Below are 9,388 nucleotides of genomic sequence, written 5' to 3'. Positions count from 1 at the left end.
AAAGGTCCCAGTGTGCGACTCGCACACTGGGCCATGGGAGCGGGATCTGAGCGGGTTCTGGGCGGGAAACTTGCTGGGTAGGGATGTCAAGTTGCCAAGCGCTTGTGCTGGATGAGGGTGCGGGCCTGAGCGCAGAGCAGCAGAGTCCTCTCTCGCCTAAGGGTCTGGGCACTCCTCTCTTAGTGTTTGTCATTAATGGAGTCTTTACTCTGCTTGGACAGCGGACACTTGGTGGGGAAAGGCCAGCGATTGTTAGATACCTGCTGTATATCTAAGGGCCCATTGAATATTCTCAAAATAATCAAGTAGAATAGGTTTATACTTCTTATTTCAAAGAGAGATTAAAAGATTTGGGGAAATTAACAGGGTTTTTTGTTTTTTTTTGTTTTTGTACTGGGGATGGAACCCAGCTTTTATCACTAAGCTACGCAACCTTTTTTTAAATTTTGAGACAGGGTCTCTCTAATTTGCTCAGATTGACGTTGAATTTGGGATCCTCCTGCCTTGGCCTCTGGAGTAACTGAGACTACAGCACACATACACCACTACATGTTTGACAGTTTTACTGATGTTAAACATAGGCAACCTCTATGACCCAGCAATTTCACTCCTGAATGTACATCTTCCTAGAAGCATATGCACTAGATATTTGTAGTGACTTTATTCATAATAGGCAAACTCCTGAAGCAATTCAAATATCTATTAGCAGGATGAATGAGGAGACAAGCTGTCCTGTACTCAACACAATGGAATAGTACACAGCAGTGAAAGAACTAACTGAGGGCTGGGGTTATGGCTCAATGGTAGAGCGCTTGCCTAGCATGTGTGAGGCACTGGGTTTTATTCTCAGCACCACATATAAATAAATAAAATAAGGGTCCATTGATATATATATATATATATATATATATATATATATATATATATATGAAAAAAAGAACAAACTGGGTACACACCGCATGGATGGATCTTTCCACCTATGAATGAGTAAACAGTGTTCAGTTAATGGAGCCAAATACAAAAGAACATATGATGCCTGATTCTAGGCACTGCTTCAAAAACAGGAAAAACTAATGTACATAAATAGAAATCATGTCACTGGTTACCTCTGGGAAGGTTGCCTGGGGGAGGGGAGAGAGGCATACCTTCTAGGGGATGGAAATGTTCTTCTACGTGTCCTGAGTGGTAGCTACACAAGTTTACACATACTTAAAAATGCAACAATGGGGGCTGGGTTGTGGTTTACCTGGTATGTGTGAGGCAGCACTAGGTTCGATTCTGAGCACTGCAGATAAATAAATGAATAAAATAAAGGTCCATCAACATCTAGAAAAATTTTTTGTTAAATGCATCAGTAGGGCTGGGGATGTGGCTCAGTGGTAAAGCACTTGCCTAGCATGTGTGAGGCACTGGGTTTGATTCTCAGCAACGCAAATAAATAAATGCATCAGTGGGGGCTGGGATGTAGCTCAGTGGTAGAGTGCTTGCCTAGCATATGCAAGGCCCTGAATTAAATCTCCAGTAAGGCAAAAAACAAAAACAAAAACAAAACATCAATGGGAAGGGTTCAGGGGCACACACCTGTAATCCCAGTAATTTGGAGGTTAAGGCAGGAGGATCACAAATTTAAGGTCAGCCTCAGCAATTTAGTGAATGTCTCAAAGATGGGGGTTGCTGGGGATATAGCTCAAAGGTTCAATCCCCATTATGGAGGGTGGCAAGGGGAGAAAAGAAAGAAAAAGACAAGGGTTCAAACATTTAAGAGAGATTTGGTTGTGATCACATGCAAATGGCTAAGGAAAGATCTGACTACAAAGCCTGTGCTTCCAAACCAAAATTTAGGAAGTTTTGAAACACTTTATAGGTGAGATTTTATTACTGTACTTACTTGGTAGCCCTGTGGTGTTTCACAACATTCAGAACTTAGGAAGTGTTCTAAATCACACTCCAACTGTAATTAAGCCAGCTCCACATTATGTAGCTAAAAGAGTGAGTGATGATGAGTTCAAAAATTAATGGTGCCTGCAACTCACCTTGACCCCTGTGGCTTCATATCTACTTCTTGCAGGAAGAGCATTGGGAGTGTGGGGCCTGGCTTCCAAATGCAATTGTCATCCCTGTCTTTGCTGGACCTTGAAGGGCATGAAAACAATCCAGCTTCCTGGCTGGGTGATTCCCTGTCACCTGTCAACGGCTTTTAAAAAATCAAGGCAAAGAAGGACTCAACATTATGCCTATGTTATTCTTACCAAAAGCTCACATTTGAAGCTAATGAAAAAACCTCAAATGAAGGCCACCTGACAGCTGTCCTGTCCCATACAGTAGCTAATAGCCACATGTAACTATTTTGGCTGAAATTAAATAAAATTTAGAAGTCAATTCCTGAATTCCACTAGCCACATTTCAAATGTCAATTCATCTGGCTAATGGCTATCATGTTGCATGGCACAGATACAGAACATTCCTATCAACCTAGAATGTTACGTTGGACAATGCTGATCTACAGAATAATTCTTCAAAAACATCAAGGTCACGAAAGACATGTTAAGACTGGAAAACAGTTCCAGAGTAAAGGACACCCAAGTGTCGTGACTATTGAATGTAATGTGGGATCCTACGTTGGATCTTGAGACAGAGAAAGGACATTAGTGGGACCAATGGTGAAATCTGAATAATGTTTTGTTTTGTTTTGGTCCTGGGGATTGAACCAAAAGGTACACTACCACTGAGATATATCCCTGTCCCTTTATATTTTTTTATTTTGAGATGGGGTCTTACTAAATTGTTGAAACTGGCCTTGAACTGTGATCCTCCTGCCTCAGCATCCTGAGTAGCTAGAATTACAGGCATGTAATCATTACCACGCAGAGCCTAAACAATGCTTTTGGCTTAACAATGTTCTCTCAGTGTTGATGTTCTGGTTTTGATCATTGTCCTGGTTGTGTAAGATGCATTTGTATTATTTTTGCAATTGTGTTTGAAGTCTGAAATCATTTCAAAATTATAAAGTAAAATAAAATAATCTTCTGATTCTACCTGGCTATTTATATTTCTTTATCTCATATAGTGTGTTACATTCCACCCTATTGCAATGGGTTCAATTTGTTGATTGTTGTCCACATTTTAGTGGGAGGATGGGCCAGAAAGTGATCTATGCCCCAGGCCAGTGCTCCAAGGAGAGCTGTGATCCACACATGATGACTCAGCAAACACCAGCTCACGTTTCCCCCAGAGAACAGAGGCCCAAAGATAGTGCCAGAGGGCCCCAAAAAGGGCCATGCTCTCATGGTTGAGTCCTTCAGGGAACGCTCCCAGAATAAACACAAAACAAACCCTGCCTTCACAACTTCCTTTCAAATAAAGTTTCATATGGCTATTCTTTAAACTATTGTTTTTCATTCTGTTGATTTATTTTATATATGCTGATATTTTACATATATTTGTATATGTACACACACACAAAAAAAAAAAAAATGCTTTATACAGCTATGTGGGGAAAGCAGAAAATCAAAATCTGTACTCAATGCATGCCATCACCCAGGGGTAAAAGACTGGTGACATTCTGGGGTCTTTTCTTCTTATTTTTTTTCTTTCTTTTCTTTCTTTTTGGATTGAACCCAGGCATGCCTATCATTGAGCTACACTCCAAGCCCTTTTAATTCTTTCTATTGAGACAAGGTCTCTGTAATTGCCCCGACTGGCCTGGAACTTGGGATCCTCCTTCCTCAGCTTCCAGGGATTAGAAACCTGCACCCAGCAAGTGTCTTTTCTTCTGTTGTTTTCTTTTCAACAGTACAGTGTCTCCGAGTCTCATGTCTTCCTGGGCTCATCCTTTCCTGGACAAAAGTTTGTGAGATGGGTCAAGTTAAGATCTGGGCGACAACAGGGTCCAGGAAGGAGACTTCCTTACCTCTCAGGACAAGCAGAAGGAGCTGGCTTGGATCACGAGGGTTCTCCATAAGTCCCTGGCATAGCTGGTTCCTCCTCTGGGGCAGTGAAGCCCCTGTAGTCAGCATGGACTCCGCCTCAGGCCTTAGGGCACTGTATTGCTAGAAGCCTGCCGTTAAGGAGTCCTGCCACCCTTTCATTCCTTTTTGAAAACCACTGATGTAGGCAGCAGATGATTACCAGGGATTTGCAGGGATGGTAAGGAAATGAGCATGTAGGCAGGATATGTGGTCAAAATCAAATGTCCATAGTCGTTGTGATGACACACACTTGAATTCCCAGCAATTTGGGAGGCTGAGGCAGGAGAATGACGGAAGATGGCCACTTAGAAGTCAACCTCAGCAACTAAGTGAACCATGTCTCAAAATAAAAAACGAAAAGGGCTAAGAATGTAGCTCAGTGGTAAAGAGCTCCTGGCTTCAATCTCTAGTGCCTAAAGGAAAAAAAAAAAAAAGAGTTACAAAAATTCACATGCTTGTTGGGTGTAATGGTTCATGCTGGTAATTCCAGCCATTCACTGAACTGAGACAGGAGGATTGCAAGTATGAGTCCAGTCTCAGCAACTTAATGACTCTGTCTCAAAAAATAAAAATGATGGGGATGTAGCTCAGTGATAAAGTACCCCTGCATTAAATCTGCAGTACTCAAAAAAAAAAAAAAAAAAAAAAAGAAGGGAAAAAAATTCCCCCAATGCAAGGCACTTCTTCCCAGACACATCCCTCCTTAGATCCAGCTTCCTGCCTCACTGATGTTCCCTACTTTCTGTCATCCCCTCTTTCTGTTGCTTGTCCCCCCACCAGTATTAGGTGTTTAATGAATCAAATAAAAATTATTCTATGTATATTATGCATGGCAGGTTTGGTTTCTTGAGCATAATTTATCATCAGTGAAATACATCAATCTTAAGTGTAAGACCTGGATTATATCTGAGTAAATACCTATGTACCTAACAACAGATCAAAATCTAGAATATTTCCATCTTCCCAGAAAGTTCCCCTACACTCCTTCTTTATCAATCACTATCCAATCACTATTCTATTCCCGTAATTTAGTTTTGCCTCTTCTTGAATTTGATATAAACAGAAACACAGAGTACATACATTTTTTTGTGTCTGGCATCTTTCATTCAACATAATGTTTTTGACATTCATATATGTTATTGCCTGTATCATAAATGTGTTCTCTTTCATTGTTATGTAGTATTCTTTTTAGTTGTTGATTGACCTTTATTTATTTACTTATATATGGTTCAAATTGCTGGGAATTCAAGTGTGTGTCATCACAACGACTATGGACATTTGATTTTGACCACATATCCTGCCTACATGCTCATTTCCTTACCATCCTTGGAAATCCCTGGTAATAAAACCCAGTGCCTCACACATGCTAGGCAAGCACTCTACCAACTGAACCTCAACCCCAGCCCTGTTATGTAGTATTCTAATGTATGACTAGACCTGTTTATTCATTCTATTTTTTTACTTTTATTTATTAGGTCCTGGAGATTGAGCTTGGGGTGCTTAACCACTGAGGTACATCCCCAGTTCTTTTTAATTTTTATTTTGAGAGAGGGTGTCACTAAGTTGCATAGGGCCTCAGTAAGGCTATGCTAAGGCTGACTTTGAACTTGAGATCAACCTCCTGAGTCTCTGGAATTACAGGAATGGCCACCATTCCCAGCTATTCATTCTATTTTTACAGAAACACGGGGGTTGTCTAGATTTTGAGCTAGCAGGAAGAACAAAGCCACTATGAATAGTCATGTATAAGTCTTTTCTATAGAATCATGTACTCATTACTCTTGGGTATACTTTTGGGAATAAATTGCTGAACAATAGGATAAGTTATGCTTAGCTTTATGAGAAGCTCCCAAGAAGTCGGCCACAGTGTTTGCACCATATGACACTCCCACTAGCAGTGTCTTGCAAGTTCCAGTAACTTCAGGCCAATCCAGTTTCCCACCAACACCTAACATGGTTGGAGCTTTTTTTCACAACAAGTAATTCAGTACAGGGAATTAGTTGGTTGCAAAATTGTGAGAGGGACTGGGAGTGAGTTCAAGAGCACATCTTCACAGGCCAGTTGGAAATGAGAAGGCCACTGCTGCCACTCTCTGTGACACCAGAGAAAGAGTATAAAGATGGTGAGTCTGGCTGCTGAGACTGGTTCTCGACTATTGCACCATCATGTCCTATTGTCAGCAGAAGTGATAGCAGGAAGATAGCCACTGCCCCTCAAATATCATACCTATTTCATATTCATAATTCTAGATGCAAAGTAGTGTGGGACATAGTTTTTCCACTTTCTGGCCTCTGTAATATATTGGAAAATGTCCTATAAGAAGATAGAGGGAATCGATTGTGTTAGTTGGCTTTTAAACTATCCCAAAATGTAACAAACTACAACAACCACCACACAGCCAGGTGCAGTGGTGGTACACATCTGTAATATAAGGAACTTGGGAGGCTGATGCAGGAAGAATGCAAGTTCAAGGCCAGCCTCAGCAACTTAGCCAGGCCCTAAGCAACTTCACAAGACTCTGTCTCAAAATTAAAAAAAAAAAAAGGCTGGGAATGTAGTTCAGTCGTAGAGTGTTCCTGGGTCCAATCACTAGTGCCCCCAAATAAATAAATAAATAAATAAATAAATAAATGGCAACCAATTATTTTGTTCACAATTTTGTGTTGGTGATTGGGGCTGGGCTCAGCTAGATGGTTCTTCTGATTTTATTTGGATTCACTCATGCCTTTGCAGTCAGTTGCTAGTTCTGTTGGGAACTAACTGGTCTGGGAATGGGCTCAGCTATGATGGATCATCTCTGCTCCATGTAGTGTGTTTTTTGTTTTGTTTTGTTTTTTCATGACAGCTCAGCAGGTTTCAAAAAAGAAAGCAAAATGCATGCTTTTTAGGCATATGCTCCAAACTGGCACAACATCACTTCTGCCACATGCTACTAGCCAAAGTAAGTCAAGAAGCTGACCCAGATTCAAGGGGAGTGGAGAAAGACTCCACCACTTTATAGTGATATACAGCCATATTGCCAGGATGGGAATAAAGAATGGGGTGAAAAGCTGGTAATCTACCCAACTATCCCACACAATGACCATACCTCCTACTCCCAGAACCAGCTGGCAAACCCCAAATCTGTTTTTTTGTGTGTGCAAATCAACAGGACTTCCTGTATCTTACCTTTTTTCACCCCTTTGATTTGTCCTGTTCCCTGGGTTCCTTAACTTTATTTTCCAAACCATCTAATTAACTTTTTAAAAAATATTTATTTTTTAGTTGTAGTTGAACACAATATCTTTACTTTAATGTGGTGCTGAGGATCAAACCCAGGGCCTTGCACGTGCTAGGCTAGCATTCTACTTGTGAGTCACAACCCCAATTTTTTATTTTGAGACAGAGTCTCTCTAAGTTGCCAAGAAACTTGAAATTCTCCTGCCTCAGCCTCTGGAGTCATTGGGATTAATGGTGAGTGTCACTGTACTAGACTCCCCAAGGCATTTTTGCTTCATTTTTTTTTTTTTACTATTTTTATTTTCTTTTTTCCCAGTGCTGATGATTGAACCCAAGTTCTTGTACTTGTTAGGCAAGTGCTCTATTGAACTATAACCCCATCCTTATTGCTTCATTCTTAATGTGAACAAAATTCACCAGATAATTGGGAAAAGCCTGCAACAGAAAGAGAACTAGAAAAGCCAACAGGGAAAAAGGTTTCTGAGGTTAACCAGGCAGGAAACAAACAAGAACTTTAAAAGGAAAATAGAAGATAAGTGTGGTAGCACAAACCTGTAATTCCAGCTACTTGGGAGGTGCAGGCAGGAAAATCCCAAGTTTAAGGTAAGCCTCAGCAACTTAGCAACACCCTATCTCAAAAAACCAAATAAAAAGGACTGAGGATATAGCTCAATGGTAGAATACTCCTGGGTTCAATCAGCAAATAAAGATATTGTGTTCAACTACAACTAAAAAATAAATATTTTTTAAAAAGTTAATTAGATGGTTTGGAAAATAAAGTTAAGGAACCCAGGGAACAGGACAAATCAAAGGCCTAGCATGTGTGAGGCACTGAGTTCAATCCTCAGCACCACATAAAAATAAAGATATTGTATCCACCTATAATTTAAAAATAAATATTAAAAAAAATTAAAAGGGTTGGGGATGTAGCTCAGTGGTAGAACTCTTGAGTTCAATCCACAGAACCACAGCAAAAAAAGAAAAAAGGGAGAGAAAGAGTAGAGGGTTGGGGGGAGAGCAAGCCTTGAGGAGTTGGGTGTGCATCTGCTGGATGGGCTGCTTTAGGGAGACCAGATGGGGACCAGCCTGTAGAATAGTCCCTAGAACATGACGTGTTCTATTTTACTATTTACTACAGGAACAGAATTTTACTATTCTGTTCCTGTAGAGTCTGGGTGTCACTTTGTTTGAGATAGTGTCTCCTTGGGCTGTCTTCATGACCAACACTTGGTAAAATCCACAGGCCAAGATAATGTTTTTATTTATTTTTTTAAATTTTTTTCAGTAACACATTTTATTTAATCCAATATATAAAAATACTGTTGCTTCATCACATAATACTAGAAACCTGCACTGCTTTGCTTTTTAAACTTAATAAATTGACATCAAATAAAACTAAAAATGCCTTTCTGTAATTACAGGAGCCTTGTTTCAAAGGCTCAATTACCACTAGTGGATGGTGGCCATGACACTAATCCAGCCCCCAAAACAAATCCTGGTCTACTCTGGCCTGGTTCTCACACATGGACCCTCAGAGGGATGGGCCTTCACAATAATAATTTTTTGTTTCTGTTTTTTGGGGAGTTTTGCCTTACTGGGGACTGAAACCAGGGTTGTTCTACCCCTGAGATATACCCACAGCCCTTTAAATTTTTTAAAAAATTTGAGATAGGATCTTTCTTTCTAAGTTGCTGAGGTTTGCCTCAAACTTGGAGATTCTTCTGCCTCAGCCTCTCAAGTAGCTGGGATTACCCGTGTGTACTATGGCACTTGGAAGAATAATGTCTTTAAGTTCATGTAGATATAGAAGGCTACCAAAAATACTCATCATATTTAAATAATATTATTAAACTATTAAATAGATGTGTTTCTCTAAATAAATAAAATATTCATGTGGTATCATGTATAAACAATAATATATCTATATAAACTGTACTGTGGTAGGAAAATATTGGTGATTTCTTTTGGTGACCAAGTCTCAGATTCTGCCAACACCTTTTTCGTTTGTGGGTGGCACTTAAAAAGAAATAAAATTGCAAAAATTTGGGACGGGTGATGGATAAATACATTGTCTTAATTATGGTAATATTTTTTACGAAGACCATATTTTCATGTAGTGATATCTTCATATTTTGTGGTAATATTTGTGTGTGTGTGTAATCTCATTAAAGTGTATACTTTATTTTTTTAATTTACTTTT

This window comes from Spermophilus citellus, assembly GCF_964194105.1.
Source record: "Spermophilus citellus genome assembly, chromosome: 4".
NCBI lineage: Eukaryota > Metazoa > Chordata > Mammalia > Rodentia > Sciuridae > Spermophilus > Spermophilus citellus.
This window is presented reverse-complemented; position numbering follows the sequence as displayed.